The 18,857-nt window shown below is 41.1% G+C and overlaps 1 protein-coding gene across 2 annotated transcripts in view; it reads left to right on the top strand.

The window, feature by feature from the left end:
- LOC117498559 (neurexin-3b-like) overlaps positions 1-18,857 on the top strand; it is a 314,909-nt gene that overhangs the window by 155,357 nt on the left and 140,695 nt on the right. The gene's annotated exons all lie outside the window — the stretch shown is intronic.

Genomic DNA, 18,857 nt, shown 5'->3' with positions numbered 1-18,857 from the left:
CCAGATGAAGATAAGTAATACCCATATGACATCAAATATCGATTTAGGTATTAAGTACATCATCAGCTACGTATTACTCTAATAGGATTACAAATCATTTCCATATAATCCTTAAAGTTATTCCTTTACTTAGACACTCAAAAAATATAGTTTACTCTACTTTAACAGTTCGACACAAACAAACCTGAATAATAGATCTAGCTCACATACAGATCCAATTATGTACATATTTGAAAAGAATACTACTTCAGAGTCAGCTCTATAGGCGCAGCCGTACACTGGAGTGATGGAGCGTCCTCTATCTTAAACATGAGCTCTTAAACCTACGACAAGATAATTATTTAATGACCTCAAGGTGAAAGCCATCCATTATCGTATCTCCAGCTCGGCTTCACTTCTCCATCGCCTTCGCGGTGTCTTTGCTCTGTTTAACTTGGTATTGTTCTTAAGAGATGGAAAATGAAAGTGATTAGACTTCCCCAGACACATCCTTTCCTTTTTTCTTTTTTTTTGCTTCCTTTGTTTGCAAAGATATAGACCCTGCAGCTGTTTAGCACCCTTTAAATGTGAGAAAGAATAATTGCGATTGAGGGTAGCTGTTACATCACAGTGTGTTGTAGCTGTAACTGTGCATTAGCTCATTAACACATGCTATACTGTAGGTGCCAGGTTGGCGGTGTTTTTTCACAAAAACCTATTTTCTCGTGAACTTTAATTAGCACAAAAACTGTTTTAAGTTTGAGTTCATGTCACTTTATCCATGTTTTATCACCTGTATATTATTAGCCCTTTCGCTATTAGTACCCTGATGCATGTTTTGGGTAATTGTATTTGTCAGAGTTGCATTGATTGGTGCGTCTCAGGCTCTTAAGAGGATGGAGGGTGATGGCAACCATTAGCTGTGGCTCCCTAAATAATGGGAAAAGTAAGAAATCAAAAAGCAGGGCCGATTTTTTTATGAGGGTTAATGCGTAACAGGTCAGACAAAATGGCAACATGGCGTCGTCATTGCTCTATGAGTAACCTTAGAAATGATCAAATATTGAACATTTATGATTTGTTAAATGACCTTAATCATAGTTGTCTGCATGCTGTACCGACTGCGGGAATAGAAAAGGATTTGTAGGGCTATATATCCAGTAAAAAGCGTAACTTTTTAATAAATGTGATAGCTACAGTGTCTCTGATGCACTTAACGTGGCAGCATGTGTTTTTCATTCTGCTCTTGTTAGGCTAAAGATCATTTTCTTGGAAACCTCACATCTCTTTTTCTATTTATGATTAAAAAAAAACATAATTCCTGCTTATATGCAACTAATGTCCTTGCAGGATTTTTTGCTCTTTAAATATGTACCTTCTTGGTTGATTGCACTTATTGTAAGTCTCTTTGAATAAAAGCCTCAGCCAAATGATATGTGATGTAATATAATTTATGTAAAATGCTACATTTAAAGTTCCAAAAGTGTTGAGAGATTTGATTTGAATTCATAGCAACATCTTGAAGATTGGCCTGGCAATTACACACCTCTGCCTTCCTGGAGAAAAAAAAAACCGACCTCCTCGGCTAAAGTGTTTTGTCCTTCCACCTTGTAAACTAATGGATTCCTTCTCTCCTATCTGCCTTTCATCTGACACATTCAAAGCCAGTTAGCATAATCAGCAATAACTGGCGCACTAAATCTGATTTGTGGATAGTACAATGAAAATAATGAGACCAGTTTTTTAAGTCCTGATTCCCACTGGGTTGACAGTTCTAAAAGTATATTCCTACATTGTTCTGTAAGTCCCCTTTGAAAGAATTCCTCCAGTGAGAAGCATACAAAGTGATGATTTGGTACCTCCAGTGGGCAGTGCTGCCATCTAATCCTCTCTCATCACAGAGGACGTCCCGTGCTGTTGGAACATTCAAGCGATTCCTTCATCTCCATCTCTGTGATCCTATGGTTAGAGCAAACAATCCTCAGAACACGTGAAGAAACCAGCACAACGTTTTCTCAATGCATGTTGAGTGAGGTCTTTTCTTTGTTAACTTTCTCCCCCTTCCCCTGCAACTTTAAAAAAAATGTTACCGTCTGTTTTCCCTTTTTAATTTTCACCTCACAATGGGTCTAACACCGGAGACTGCACTGCATATATTTATCCTCCCACTTGTGTCACATGAGCCAGTTTGAGATAAGCATATGATTATCACTTTGCCTGTAAACGCCAACAATTGCACAATAACTGACAATTTGTTGATAACGATTGGTTTATTATTTCAACAAAAGGTCTTGTAGGAGCTTTAGCCTAATCTAAAGCTTCCATGTGGTGGTTTAACTTCCAGGGATGACATGGCTGACGCGCTTTACAGTGTTTATAGATACCGTTTGTGTTGTTGTTTTTCAATGATGAATCGTTAGGCTTGTTATCAAATGTGGAATAGTACATTCCATTTATTGACCAGTTTGTGTGCATCGTGAAAGAGAAGTCCGTTCAATATATAATTCCATAACAAACAATATTTTCGGTATACCCACTCGCGGTACCATTTGCCCTTCCGGGGTCAGACACACCCAATCCTGTGACAACACACACATTAAAGGTCACCTATTATGCAAAATCCACTTTTTCATGTCTTTTCTACATCACCTACATGTCCCCTCTGTGTAAAGAGATTCTGAACGTTTCAGGAAAAAATATTCGCTCACTTTTTGTCCTGATCCATTTATATAAAAACCTGTCTGAAAATGAGCTGATCAGATTTTGGCCACTTTATGATGTCATAACGATGTTTTGGGTTGTGTAACCATTAGCCAATCACCAACCAAGGTAATCCCCCCCCCACCTTATCACCTGAATCTCCTCCTAGAGCACCTTTGTGTTCTTTTTAACCAAATATCTCTCAGAGGGGCGTGGGGAGTGGCTCCTTATTTTCATCTAAAGTAACAGACCCAGAATCAGCACTTTTGAAATAGGGCTGAAACAGAGGGGATTATGGGATGCTACAATGGGTGATCTGTTTGGTATTTCGAGCCAAACACTTCAGAGATATGTTTTGTATATATCTGAGACCTTTAATATATGGATGAAAAACAGTATAATAGGGGACCTTTAAATACCTGTGCCATATGGTGAATAACACCCAATCATGAACTCATTTAAATGGCTCTTACAGGTCTTTTTTTAAAGGCTTAAGCTTGTAATATACAGTATGAGTGTTGGCAGTTGGCGTCAGCAGTATGGGGAGAAATATTTAAGCTTGCTGCTGATGTAAAGGTAAACTAATAGAAGTTAAACACTTGTATTCCTTCCCTATGTTGGTGCCGTGGTGTCACATCGCTTACATCATGACGCTGACCCTCTGCTCACTGCCCCACTGTACAGTACAATTGGGGACATCATTTGTGGGACGCTCAACAGAGTCAATATGCTCTTTTTCTGCTTCATTTCTGCTCGCCTCCTCTGTGAATCATCGGCGTCGTTATATAAATGACTTAAAAACACATTGCGACACCATCAAGAGAAATTACGCACGATTCCTGAGTCACGCCTCATTAAATGGGCCGGCGGATTTTGTTTGGGCTCAGCAGTTGCCATCCTTCGCATGTTCCGGGGTCCCTAGGAGGCGGGAGCCAATCACGGGACGGCTGTGTTTGTGTGTGTGTGTGTGTGTATTCTAGAGAGACAAGCTTCATGTGTGTCAGCACAAGCATCCAAGTGGAGAATGGAAATCGTTGTATGAGGATTAAGTGGTTGAGGGGGATGCCGTGAATTATTGCTAAATTTCACCACCCAAAGGTTAAGTCTATCCGACTGCTTCAGGATGGCTTAATTTATATTAGTGAATACTTCTGGCCTATTTACCCAAGAATAAATATTGATGTGCAGCTTTGCTAACAAGGAATTTCAGCAAGTGAAAAGGTTCAATCCCTTATGGAGATTTCATGGAGATAAAAATGAATCGAATGAAACTATTGGGGTGTAAAAGTTCAACTCAATAAGATGGGAATGTGTTTGCTATTTTTCCTACTGGTTAATGGAATGTAACATCCTCTGTTGCTTAATCTCTACAGGCATTGAAATAGAAGAACCCCTCTATTTCTGGTTGAAAATATGTTTAGACAATAACAATCTTCACTTGTAACTCTGATATGAAAATATGATGTAAAAATATAGAAGGTTACTTTGGAGTGCTGAGACTCATCCAAGAGTGTATTGAGTGTGAAGAAGCCAGGGGATAGATAACGGTGTGGATGAGATTGTTCTTTGATAGCAGCTGATATGTCACATAAAGTGGGCCGTTTGTGCGTACACAAGCAGTTTGTGGGATAATCATCGGAAAAAGCAAAAGCAGTAATATACTGGAGCACATATTTTTCTACACAATTTGAAGTAAATAAATCCACTATGGAAATACAGTTATGCTTGAAATATGAGATTGGTGATGTCACCTCACTTGTTTCGCTAGCAGTACAGTTGCTACAAGTTCTAATGGCGGTCCATCCAACTGTTTTTCAGTTGGAGTATCAGTAATTGTCTCTATTATACGGCCAATATCCCAACAAATATGGATGGACGACCACCATACAATGAAATACAAACGAGGCCCCCCAGTAATGTTATTAATTGAAGTGCCCCATACTGCCTTTTTCTCTCTATGCTATGACAAATTACAGCAAAACATATTTAAAAATAAACAGATATTCAGCTTCGAAATGAGGAGATATAAATATCTCATGTCACAACCTTTTTAGCCAAAAATGATATCACAACGATACTGTTGACTATTGGTGCTTCCCAAAATATGATCACAATGGGATTTTTCATATATAATTATCAGTAATGCAGATAGTCTTTGAAAGTAAAGGCAGCAGTCTGGTAAGTACAGAAAATTACATAATTGTAATCTAATTTAACCAACCCTAATACACCCTTCAAAACCCTTAAAAGGCAACAATGAATTCCAAAATGTAGTGTAGGATGATTTATCATATCCTGATAACGATATGTTTTCAATATATTACCTAGCCCTCTACCCAGATGATGAATCCCAATTACTTGGTTTTGATATAGCGCAATTAATAGAATATATTTTTGGTTCTGTAGGCTGGACTTTAATTCCAATTTGTTGGTAGAAGCATTAACGTTCCCCACAAGATTGTAATAAAGGGATCCCCTGATAGTGCCACCATCTCGTCAAATTGTCTAAAACTAATGACATCAGCCTGAGAAGTCTCCAGAACTGACCGTAGACTCTTGTTATACAATACATGGTCAGGACTGAGATGAAGGTTGAGGTGTTTTAGATGGTGAATGTATTCAGTGTTTCCCACAGAATTTGATTCTATTTCCCCCCCGGCAAGAAAAGCAAAAGGCCCCTTAACCTATTCGGGTGGTCCACGCATCCACCCCCCCTCAAATAAGATAATACGTGCGAGTAAAAAAATAAATAATAATAATTAAAAAATGAGATCCATTTGTGGCGGACGATATTTAATTGTGGCGGCCCGCCACAAATAAATCAATGTATGGGAAACACTGTGTATTTGTTATGTCTTTCCAACAGAGAAGATGTACAACTAGCTCCTGATTTGAACTGAAGTTACTTTTGAGATATCAATAAGGATTCAGTGGAGAAAAACTCAATGAAACATTTCAAACGCCAGCCTCCCTATTAATTTGAGCTACACCATGTTCCTCCTCCTATCTTTTCAGCCATCCTACATCTTCTACAGCACGCTCCCCCTCACTGGGATCTGTTGTGATATCAGATGAAAGATACAATTCCCTTTTTGATTTTCTCCTCTCATGTTTGATGCTTCTTTGGAAGCCTCTCAGCATCATGTCGTTTTTCTGGTGTAACCATATCCTATTTCATTTGTGTGTGTGTTTGGGGGATGCTTGTGCATGTGTGAGTACAGCATTCCAGCAACACACTCATGAAAACTCCAGCCGTGAAGATTGACAGCTGAGATAGATAATCGCACAGGGATGCAAGTCGGAGAGGGGCCATAAGGAGGGAAATGATATGTTTAATACATGGTGATTTGACGGATCCAAAGCGCGGCGACACATTATCTGCCAGCTCTTATCTCGCTGCATAACGATGCTGGTTGAATATGTTATAATCTCGCAACGTATAGCTGCTGTTTGCCTTTCCGTAATTTAAATGGATTGTCCTGACATTAACACGGTGTACCATCATATTAGTCACAATACATTTACTTCAGAATGGCTTCCTGTAAACCACGACACTAATATTTCTCGGTAATGATTTATATTGTGAAAAAATGTGCTTCCAGATCATTTTCATCCGCTGTGCAATGAGTGGCAAACCATGCTCCCTGGGAAGGACTCTAAGATTGATAACTCTTCTCGTAAACAACATTCCAAAATTACATTTAACAATGTAGAACTTTTTCATACTTAACAATTCCATGAGTTACGACGCCAGCTTACACATTGCATTATGACGCATATTCTAGTTTGCTATTCTGGTAGGAAGCAAGGTGGGTGCTTTTTCCCAAAGTATATACTTCTCTCTGTTGAAACAGAACATCTGCTGTGATCTTTATCCAAACCCAGAGTTATGCTGATTGTGCCCGAACCGGGTGTAATGAGGTTGTTAGTATCTGGTGGAGCGGCACACTTCAATCAGGAGGGCAAACCTGTAATTCTAACTTCTGACTTCTGAGGACTTTGGTGCGTTCGGAACAATTCAGTGTTCGTTTGTGTGTTTGTGCGAGGGCACCTAAGTGGTGGTTATTACCCGCCGTTCACTGTCAGGGCAGAGGGGCGTCTACCGTCTTATTTTGGTCAGCACCCCAATCAAACCGCTCAGGCCATCTCCTGCAGAGTTAGCTTCACAGGAAGGTGCTTGAAAACCGCCAATGTGCGACTTTATGTTTGTATGTCTGACCTCTACATCAACCCCCCTCCACTTTCCTCCTCTCTTTCAGTATCACACACCTCCACGGAACACATTGCCAATCTGGGCGACCATTCATCATTTCCATATTGAGGCCTTGATGAGAACGGGTTTAATAATACATGTGCGAGGAGATAAAATCAGGGGAGAGAAAATTAATATTCTCTGGGCTTGTCAGGCTCATTTAAGCAAGCCCTGTGTTTCGTTGTGTGGCCTCTGACACAGATGATTGCGTGGGCAGCTATGCAGTTTTTCCTCATAATTACTTTTTGCCATGCCGCTCTTGTCCATTGTCATCCTCAATAAGGTAGAGGTCTCTGAAATAGAGAAAGCGACACAGGGGCAGATATGTAGCCTATGGTGCATGGCTTTTCTTTTTTTTTTGGCCCCTTAACCCTAGAACGATACACAATCCTCCTCTAAAGATATCTCACCGTGCTTCACTTTCCCTGCTACAAATCCTTGCGCCACAGTGGGACCCAGTAATATGTCCAATGGCAATAACTGAGGCTTAATCTGCTGAAAGATTCATGAAACTAATTACCACCGTTCAGATGTACGGAACTAATTAAGTACGTAGTGTCAACATATCGAGATCAGGTTACTCCAAGAACTGCGCCATAACTTATCAGAGTTTTCACACGGTTTTGCTTTTTCTTAGCAGGAAAACAAAATACCATCATTTGACTTTTTCTGTTGGAGTCGTTTGCTTACAGCCTCATGCATACTGATGCAGCAGGTTTTCCACATTGCATGGCAGTGGACCAATTCTTTGTTTCCAAGGTGTTCATACACAGACACAGGCTCTGCCACAAGCATACATCAATGCATACACTCAGAAATATACTGTACACAAGTGTATACATACCCTATGCAATATTTACGTGCCTGGCCGCTGCTCCTCCACACTCTTCAAGCTTTAGCTCATGCACTGCAAATCCAGCCTACGAATAATAGGATGCTAATTTACTTGCTAACGTGACAAACGCCCTCTTTTCCGAGCTTATCTATTTCACTTCATCTCAGTCTTTCTCCGCAACAGACTTTAGGCCAAATAAATAGGTCTAGGAAGCATATCTGTGCACAAGCCAGAGTCATTTTAATTGAGCGTGCTGAGCGATGGGAATGCTTGGAGGTGCTTTAATTTGCAGGGATGGCTAAACAGATGTAGCATCATAAAGTAATGTAATGGATTACCCCCCCCCCCCCCCAACCCCCTGGCACCGAGGCATGCGAATAAGCCCGGTTAAGTGATGGGAAACCAGGAGAATGAATGGGAAAGAGGATTTTTCGTAAAGTAGGATCAGTATATTTTGGGATGAATCAGTTGGTAAATACTAAAAGCTGAAAAAGTGATGATTGGCAGAGTTTATAGTGGTAAGAAGATATTCAGTGTGTGATTGCAAATATGACTGTAAGTCAATGGGACCCTGTGCGTTGCAAGAAAACCAGATTTCCAAGGAGCAATTTATGGTTGTTTGGTCTCTTTTTGGTGTTGTTTTTTTGTTTATTTGTACTCACTTTAAATCTTTGTGTAATTGTTTTGTGTGACTTTGTAGCCATGTTGTGTCCCTTTTGAAGTCTCTTTGTGTGTGTTTTTAGTCTTTGCGGTCATTGTGTGTCTCCTTGTTGTCATTTTGTTTGGTTGGTAGTCGTTTCATATCTCTTTGTAGTCATGCTGTGTTTTCTTTTTGTCATTTTCTTTGTATATGTAGCCTTTTTATATGGCTTTGCAGTCGTTTTGTATCTCTTTGTAGTCATCGTTATTAATTTTTAATGAATTTGAACCTGCCCATGATGGTTGTGTGTATCTAAGTGACATTTTGTAGGTTCAGTTAAGGGGGGTGCTGCCTGTCACTGTAGGCCCCTGGGCCTGTGCCCGGTGGACCCCTACAGTAATCCACCCATGTATGCATGACACATCTGTGTGCAACATAGTGTGAAATGTATTCTTTTTGAAGTGCGTTTTCATGTATTTTTCTCTACAGGGGTCTCAGAACTGTGCAGGGGTAGCTTTGAAGTGCGGCGACATAAACTGCATGTGCCTGTTTGTATGTGTGTGTATACGTGTGTTTCGGAGCTTGTGGGGTAGGCAGTGGGCTAGATAAATCCAAGGTTAACTGTTGTCAAACCAGCCTTCAGGCCATGGCAGTGTAGTTGGCACAGGAGCCATGAAGTGCTCCCCTAAGAGAGGCAGCTGAAGCCAACTCCAGCTGTCGAGCTGCAAAGACGCACCCCCACCCCACATTCCCGACAACACAGACATATGTCACACTCCCTGTCCGAGCCACGTTGGGGAGCTGTGGCACGGAGGCAGTGGCATGCTTACGCCCGGCCAACAACACTCAGCCGGCAGAGTGCAAGAGGCCATGTTTCACAGTAGTGTTGTTACAGGGATTTCACAGCATGCAAAAAGAAACATGCGCACGGGGTAAGGTCGAACGTGATCCCCCCCGAACGAGAGCTGGCAAGGTGAATGCTGCATGTCTCTGCATTGGCTTGCCAATGACAGATGGAGCCCAGGTGCCATTAGGCAGACAAACGACGGCTTCATTAGGACGTGCCACTGGCAAGTGATGAATGCTGCCCTCTCCAAGCCATATTTGGAACGTGATAAAACCTGGAAAAGAGTATGCTATGTAGGTTGTTCAGAAGGCAGCTTCACTTTCGTTTCATGTCTCTGCTTTGAGGCCACGTTAAAAAAGGAGATCAACATTGAAAGTGTATAAAATATACCGTGGTAAATGATATCAAATAGTTGAGAGAAAGTCAAAAATTGGCAATCAACCTCAGTGAGGATGATTTTTCTTTGTTACTTCTTTTAATGTATTTTCTGCTCCAAATAACAACATTGTGAGCCAAAAGCAACGTGCAAGCGTAAATAACGTTTTTCTTTTCCTTTTTAATAAACTGTTTTTCAAGGTTGCCACTTATGTGAATTCAAATGTATTGCCTCAGCACAAAATGCCAGTAACCTACATTAATGAATGGTGTTGACAAAGTAACCATATGGCGGAGAACGTTCGCGTTATAGGCGAGCTGCTTCCTCACTCTCCATTCCCATGCAACTTCATGGTGTCTCAAACACATCAAGAGCATATCATCATCATCATCTTCAGTACACCTCACAGCGTCTCCCGCCTTACTCACTCACGAGAGGAAGTAAGACAGAGGGGGTATGGGGGGGTAGAAAGGAGGGCACGGAGGAGTTAAAGGGGAAGGGAGGACAGGGACTGAGATTGAGAGAGATCGCGAGAGACAGAAGCGTGGGGAGGGAGGGGGAGGGAGGTGTGCCACGGGCCACAACGGCTCTGCCTCCCCACTCACATCCATGTGTCACCTCACCGTGTTGCAAATTAGGCTACACATGCTCCCTGGAGATGTCAGAACATATATTTTGATGGTTGGCTTGAATTTGCATAGGTGCACTGTAGTCCTTTTTTAAATCAAGATTTGTCTCAATTCCATTTATAAATGGATCTTAAATTGTTTTAAGTAAATAAATGACTTAGGAATCAATGAATGGCCTATGTTGCAAGGCTGCTAGTTTAACCACCTTTCCCAGTCGCAGTTGTGCAGCGTAGATTTTGAGTAGCAAGCTATTTTTCTTGTAGGGTAGCATGACCAATTGCTGCATCACAGTCTTTTTTTCTTTCTTGAAGATGAAAAAGCTCAGAAATGATTGAAATGGTGCTCCACCACCTGCTCAGATTCTGCACAGGCACCGGCCTGTCTTACATTTCAGGGGAGAATCCGGCTGTGGGCTCGTTTGATGGTACAGACCAGAAAGAGAGACTGACAGTTGACCTGTCCCGAAACAGGCAGCCGTTGGCGGGTCAAGTCGGGTTACTGAACCAAAAAATTGCCATACTAAAAAAATGGGGACTATTATGCTTATTTCCAAATGTTATACTTAAATTTGTCTGCCAGAACATTTTCACATGCTTTACATGAAAACAAATGATCTTTCTGATTTCACTTGTATTTTCTTCTTTGTCTGAAATGCTCCATTTAGCACCTGTTTCTTTAAGTCCCACAAAAACCCAGTCCATTCGAATTGGCCTTGAAGAAAAATATGGCGCAAGGTAGTTCTCAAGGGGTGGGTGGGGATACTAATATGTGGGGTTGTATTTTTAACATTTCTCGACATCTTAAGGAAAAGACTGGAGACAGGAGATTATGATGTCAGGCGTTTACTTGCAAGAAGGCATCAGACATCCAATACAATCTATTTATATACTCACAAATACACCACTCAATACAAGATATAGACATCATAAACTTGGTATACTAATGATCCTGCATGTGACATAGAAAGCCTAATCTGAATATCTTATAAAATCATGTCCTCTTTTATTGAGCTCCATGTTAAGTAAACGTACTGACACTAGGACAGTGCTTTCAGTTATCAGTGAAGAGTATTGATGCAAACTAGAGTCACTGAGTGTGATTACATCCGCACAAGTATCCCTGTTTACCGGTATAGGCACATTTAAAAACGACCTCCTGTTTTACAAACCTAGATACGACTTGATCCCAGTTTTTGAGAAGCCAATGGGAAAGGCTTTAGTATCTGATAGGAACCAGGGCGCTACGGCAGGTATCATGACAACACCTTATCGGGGTTTCTGATAAGCCAGACACTAAAATGTATTTATTCTCAGGAATAAACTGGAGGCATGTTGAGGAATCACCTGTAAAAACATTAAAAATAGTCAAAATCGAGATACTCATGTGCATGTAAACGTACTCTTCGACAACGTTTTCATGAATAATTTGCTAGTTATTATGATACTTTGTTCTGTTAATGATATTACCTATGAGTAGTAGCTTGAAGGCAAATGTTAAAAGCCACCTTTTAACATTACTTTTATCCTAAATTAAATCCCTAAAACAAGTTCTTAAAGTTATGAAGGAGAAGTAAGTAGTGCTCTTTAGATCATAATAGTCCTATAATATGATTTTAAGAGCTTTCTTGGAAAATAACTGCCATTAGTGATAAACACATCCCTCAATCACCGGCTCCTGTTACTTCTGTAATAAATGATGTTTCAGTCACAGTTTTCCCTTGGAAACCCCACTGTAATTTGACTTCATTAAATCTGTAATGTTCTGAGAGACTGGGAACCAGAGAGCTGAGTCTGCCTTGTGATTTCACCCTCCTGCTGCTCCAGAGAAAATGTGCTCTTTGATGTGCTTGAAAGAGGCAGGATTCCACATTGTCTTTTCAAAAAATTCTTCCATTTGTTATCTATCTGGCTTTAACCATTTGAAACTAAAGTCACCTCGATCTGCACTCTGGGATGACAAGCGTGTGATTTAGGATTTATAATTGTTTGTTTCTCTCTCAGCCCTCCTCCTGCCTCTATCATCCTGGGAGGCAGGTGCTCGGGTTATGGTTAGCGTTCTGCATTGTGGGCTCTGATGGGACTGCCGATGCATTATATTGTGAGCCAGATATTGCCGTCCCCTGGCTGCAGTCGGACGGGCAAATGGAAACTGCCTGTGCTACCCTGCCTAGGGATAAAGAGAAAAGATTTTACCTGACAGTTAACACCTGAAACCAACTAAAGTCCTGTAAATGTGGTTTAAAAATAGTAATTATTATGAAAATCAAACAAGATTGTCTGAGTATTAAAGGTCCCCTATTATACTGTTTTTCATCAATATATTATAGGTCTCAGATATATACAAAACATGTCTCTGAAGTGTTTGGCTCGAAACACCAAAACAGATCATTGTAGCATCCCATAATTTTTCAAAATACCAAACAGATCATGCATTTTAGCCATGCCTCATTTCGCTCAATTTGCACTTTTTTAGCCCTGTTTTTGCAAGGGCTGATTCTGTGAGAACAGCACCACCTACAGGCCTGGCATATGTACTACAGCGTCTCCAGCGCTTTCGAACGGCAATGGCCGTGGCTGTCTCCTCCTGATTGGTGGAGTTGGCCCAATAGCCGTAGCGCCACCGTCCTGACGTCAGGACAGTGTTCAAATCTGGATCAGTTTTTATCAGATCCGTTGCAGCCCCTTTTTTAGAGATTTGGGTATGGAGGAAAATAGAGAGGGTTGTGTTTTCTGACACTTGGTGAGTTCCCTGGAACACCGGGGACACATATTCATGTATAAAAGACGTACAAAAGTGCATTTTGCATGATAGGTCCCCTTTAATATCAGGAATTTAGATTTTTCAGTTTTTTTAATCTCTTTTTGTATTCTTCTCTGTTTTTATTCTCTGTCAAAGCGTCTTTGAGTTTTTAGAAAAGCGCTATATAAGTGTCATGTATTATTATTATTATTACATAATGGTATTTACTTTAAATGTACTCCTAAATCAGCTTCCTTTCCTGGAAAAAGTAGCCATTGGAACCCCTGCGTTTAAGCTTAGCCTTAGCTGCCGAAAATCATTCGCATTGGATGTAAAAAAAAAAACGTTTTTCTTCTTTGAGTTTATTCCATGCTTTTGTGGAAATGTCCAATATTCTTGTCTAGGAATTGTCGAGGAGTTGTAAAAATAATAGACTTTTAAGAAGAATTGTAAGAATATTTCCGCAAAATGTAAAACATTTTAAAGAAAATCTGAGTATCTTTCAGAAACGTTTTGAATATATTAATGATTAAACATTCCCAGTTTCCCCATGGAAACAGAGATATATATTGCCAGAATGTAGTCATTTTAAAATCCCATTAATATGTTTCTACTGCGGTCCAAGACCTCCACTGTGAATAAGAATATTCATCACTGACATATATAATGAGCATTAGGAATTCTTCAAGTTGTTACATTACCCTCCTTCTCCCCTGGCGGCAATGGTACATCTAAATTGTGTTCAAAGTAACAGCGAGGGAAATGTTCAATCATTCAACCGCTGATCTGTACGACTTATATCTGTCCTACTTTTTCTTGCAGTTCGACAGGATGTAATTGCACTGCCAGTCGCCAACCGTTTTCATCTGGTGTCTTATTCTTCTCCAGTTTTATAGAGATCAGAGCCATGCAAAACCTGCTTTGGTCTGCTTTGGCTTTCTTTGACAATCATAACCCTTTCAGCCAGCACATCATTGACAGTGAGATTACAAAGCCAAAGGCTGCCATTGCTGGCTTATACCGGTATGTGTATTTGTCTGTGTGCTTGCGAGTGTGTACATGTGGCTTTCCAAAGGAAGCACCCATGCAGTGTCTAGGCTGGCCAGGTGTTGTGGGGTGACGATGGACCTATTTTCCAGCTGGCTGCACTTGTTAGAAGTGTGCCGGGCACACAAATCGCAGGGATTGATTTTGCTCAAACTCAGTGAAAAGGAGGGCTGTGATTACAATGCAAGCTTCAGCCAAACTTTAACTGCTTTCAAAGTCGCCACTACTCCATTCTGTCCTCCTCTGTCATCCTCTCTACCCTGCCCTAAAATGTTTTAATAAGAAGAAGATAAACAATTGTTTTCCTGCAGCAAGATAAATGTGCAAGAGGCAGAATTTGTGCATGTTTTTGTCATTGTTGTTGAAGCTAATACAAGTCATTCATGCAACTACAGTAGTATGCAATGGGACTGATTTGCATTATTGTCTAACCTATTGGTAAGGCACCATTAATGGTGAAAAAAGTCCCCAGATGTTATAGTTAAGTATAAATAAGCAGTACAACATTTTAAAATGACTCTATTCCAAGTCCTGCATTCAAAATCTTACTTGAGTAAAAGTACAAAAGTATTGGCATCAAAGTATATTTAAGTTCTTAATATGTGAAATGGCCCACTCCTGAGACACATGTAATAATTAATGGAATCACAGCTAGTAAAGCTTATTTTAATTACTTTGAGTAATATTACTTTGATTCAGATTATCTTAATATGGACCTATACATTAACTAGTAACTAAAGCTGTCAGTTAATGAACTGGAGTAAAACGTACAATATAGGCATTTAGAATACAATGATATTTCCTCAGGGTAAAGTACAAGTACCAGGCAATTATACTTAAAGGGGACCTATCATGCAAAATGCACTTTTGTACGTCTTTTATACATGAATATGTGTCCCCGGTGTTCCAGGGAACTCACCAAGTGTCAGAAAACACAACCCTCTCTATTTTCCTCCATACCCAAATCTCTAAAAAAGGGGCTGCAACGGATCTGATCAAAACTGATCCAGATTTGAACACTGTCCTGACGTCAGGACGGTGGCGCTACGGCTATTGGGCCAACTCTCCACCTATCAGGGGAATGTGGGATTGGGCCACGGCCGGCCATTGCCGCTCGAAAGCGCTGGAGACGCTGTAGTACATATGCCAGGCCTGTAAGTGGCGCTGTAGTCTGCCACAAAAGCAGCGAAGAAGACTTCCCGTGCATATGGTAACCATGGTTACCCTTCTGTTTATTCTCCACTGTGGCTTTTTTTCTCCCTCCCCGAGGCAAGCGTTTGCTCCCGCTGCTTTAATTCAATGCAATCCCTCCCCGTCGAGGCAAGCACTGTAATTCTCTCCGGTTAGTCCATCAGCAGATGACAAACACCCACCTCTCCGCCTCTTCCAAGGAACGAGGGGACCGTGCGGCAGAGTTTCAGTTTCAGTTTCTTTCGCCGGTCAAGATGTCCGTTAAAGTTTAAATCTTCCGGACAAAATTAGAAAAGTGCCGGTCAAAGGTCTTCTTTGTTATTTATTGAGCTTTAAAACAAATGAATAACGACTCTATAGGCCTATAATAATATAATAAAACCATAGACTGTATATATAAATAAAACACGGAGGACGGAGATCTTTTTTTCTCCCCCTCTTGACTTGATCAGAGCACGGCTACCCTCTCCTGCAGGGGGGCGTGGTCTCACAGAATCAGACCCGTAGACAGCAAACAGCACATAGAGCGAAATGAGGCATGGCTAAAATGCATGATCTGTTTGGTATTTTGAAAACAGAAATGTATAAATATACCTTATATAGGTATGGCCCTACAATATATCATTTAAATATAGCATGATAGGTCCACTTTAAGTACATTATTTGAGCAGATGCACTTCACTACACTAGGCACTATGGATAAAATGGCACATTGTAAAATATACTACTGTTGCGGTTGCCACTGCATGTCAGGGCTCTTTCAAGCTGTCTGTTTACTGCAAACACAATCAATTTAGGCTTCCTCTCAAAGGCTGTCGAACTGATGTCTAATACGGCTCAGCGAGCAACATGTCAGTACACTCGATGCAACTGGAGGTCTGTTCATTAATGACATCCACACCAGATGGAGCTTGCGAGTTGCTGTTGAAGGAGATGCAGTCAAAGACAGCTCCCTGGAGACAAACACACAACTCTCTTATCTTTGTTTACAAAAGAAAAGTCAAGCAATGTGTTTTTTCCAGGAAAATATCTTTGACATGATACTTGAAACATGCAGCCTAGAGGGCTATGTGAGTATTTATGCATGTATGTCTGTCCTTTATTTTTCCTGACAACCTTTCATCCCATCTACTTCACACTGGTGTGTTGCGAAGGACTCAAGGAAGTGCAGTGTTGAATGCGAGCTCATGAGATCTACAGGACTTATTTATAAGTTAGTGTGTTGTGTAGACAGTGTGTAGTGTATTGAGAGGGGACTCGTATTAACTCTCACACTGCCGGTATGATGGGTAATCCCTGTCTCCAACAAAACTACATTCACTTGTAAATTGAAACAAAACAAACACTTAACACAACTACTTGGTTATGTTTCAGTAAAGATCATGGTTTGGCCTGAAATAATTACTTTTGTTGTATGTGAACCAAAATATGTCCCTATTGACTTTGGGTCTCAGAAAGGACACGAACATCAGTCCTGTGAATACACATGCTGTCGTTGTTTGACCAACCCATTCGCCCGATTCCTTCCCAACAGACACACTTTATAAAGAAACGCATTTGTAATACATAGTAAAAAATAATCATAGAGGAAAATATTTTTCCTTTCAAAATTGGTTGAGAAGGTGGTTTTGTAGTATGGCAATGCACCTTTTAGGATTAGGTTTATACCTATTGGAGTATGATTAGGGTTATATCTATTGGAGTAGGGTTAGGGTTATACTTATCGGAGTAGGGTTAGGGTTATACCGGAGTTGGTACATATGGGTCATCGCTAGGGGGATGCACCTATGACTATGGAAGCACAGTCTAAAGTTAAATCCTTGCATGAACGTTTTCCAAGAAACCCGAGGCCAAGCAATTTTAACTTTCTGGGCACTATACTAGTGTATACAAAAAACTAAAATAAGGATATCATAAAGTTGACCAAGCTTCACTGGTTGAAGTGTATCAGAGAGCAATGCATTGTGCCATGCAAAAATATTTTGAGACAACCTTTACTTTGGTTGCCAACGCTTCATTCGGCCTGTGCCATCATGCCAGATTTGGACATTTCAGCCGCACCCACTGTAAGTTAACCACCTTTCACTGATAGTTTCCACTACAAAACCCCCTGATGCCTCTCAGGACAGATGAAAACGCTTCACCTGGAGTGCCAGTCATTGAACATAGCGCCTGTACAGCTGCCTTCCTGAGTGGCACTTTACACACAGGGGCTCATTTGCAACAGCATTTGGTTCTAATCCTCCTGGCAGTTTGGACAACTTGATTTCTTCCTGGAAGAAGTGAGGGGAAATGCACCTTCTTGATGTTGGTCCCACAGTATGACTGGTGCTTGGCTATCACAAAATCATTAAGAAGATATTTGCATGGGATTTCCATTTTAGAGGAAGAAAACGGTCTCCTGATAGTACAACGTTTTCACCTTCCTGGGGGCAGTGCAGCTTCTCTTTTCTGCTTGTAGTGGCGCTACACAAGGCGGTACCTTCTCACGCTCAAACAGCATGTATCCATTCGGCCTTCTGCAAAGCCCTGTTATTTAGTCTTCAAAGCAAGCCAGCGTTGGTGTTGAAATAACTGTTATCAATATGCCAGGGACATCTGTGTCTACATTTAAGTTTTTTTTATCTTTCTCTACATGTTTTCCATCCTTTTGTGCGTGTGCCTACACCTCAGCAGTGTAGCAACAGAGCAGCAACTCGTAATTAATCCAGTACATATAATTGCTTTTCAATCCATCTGGGTGCTCTCATGATGCCTTGATTCTCCTGTACCAGATGGGTCTATTCCATCACAGCCTAATAAGGCCAATGCAACCTGAAGATGTCAACAATGAATAATAAAAACGGAGGCTAAGTAGAAGGGGATTGAGAACCAATTTCAGCCACTAAAAGGTTGTTTGGATACAAAAATGAACTCACAAAATATGTATCCACTCAGCAGGCAATCATCAGATGAGATGTTTTTGATGTGTTGCCATTTGAACCTGGTGTTCCTCACTTTGACACACATTTACACATGTACTAACAGTCCAAGCTTTCCACACCTTGACTCCATTAAACTGTACCGCGACCACCCGCCTCTTAACACCTCGTATAACCGCGAGGTGAAGAGAGGGCTGAGGGGCTTAACAGAGCACGAATTGGAGAAAGAGAGTCAGGGTGAGGAAGAAGAGCGAGTAGATGTAGAGGTTCGAGGTTCACTCAGGGTAGCACTTTATCAGCCGAGTGCAGCTTCCCCTCAACAAGATTTGGCCTTGTGTGTTTACGTGCAGAAACCGGGGACTATCTCAGGGCTACAGCTCGAGCTCAGGAGAACTCCTCCTGCCCGCCCATCGTATGCGCCCACTCAGCATGGAGTTGAAGAGTTCACTCTGAGCCAGTAATATATAGAGTCGACCCCAGGCAGGCCTACTGAGAGCTCAGCTAAGAACAGTGCTGAGCCTAGCTCCCCGTGCAACACTGCCTAGCGTCCCCCCATCTGCTCCCTGCGACACACAAACGCACATGTATAATAAAGATATCTTGCACTCTGTTTACTCCTTTACTCTGCGCTCCAGAGGTGAAAAAAGTTTAGCCATAACATTTGTGGAGATGAGTATGTGGCGGGGGTTAATTATTTATGC

This window comes from Trematomus bernacchii, unplaced genomic scaffold, assembly GCF_902827165.1.
Source record: "Trematomus bernacchii unplaced genomic scaffold, fTreBer1.1, whole genome shotgun sequence".
In the NCBI taxonomy this organism is placed as follows: Eukaryota; Metazoa; Chordata; class Actinopteri; order Perciformes; family Nototheniidae; genus Trematomus; species Trematomus bernacchii.
The sequence above is the reverse complement of the archived record's forward strand: the minus strand, read 5'-3'. Positions and strand labels throughout refer to the sequence as shown.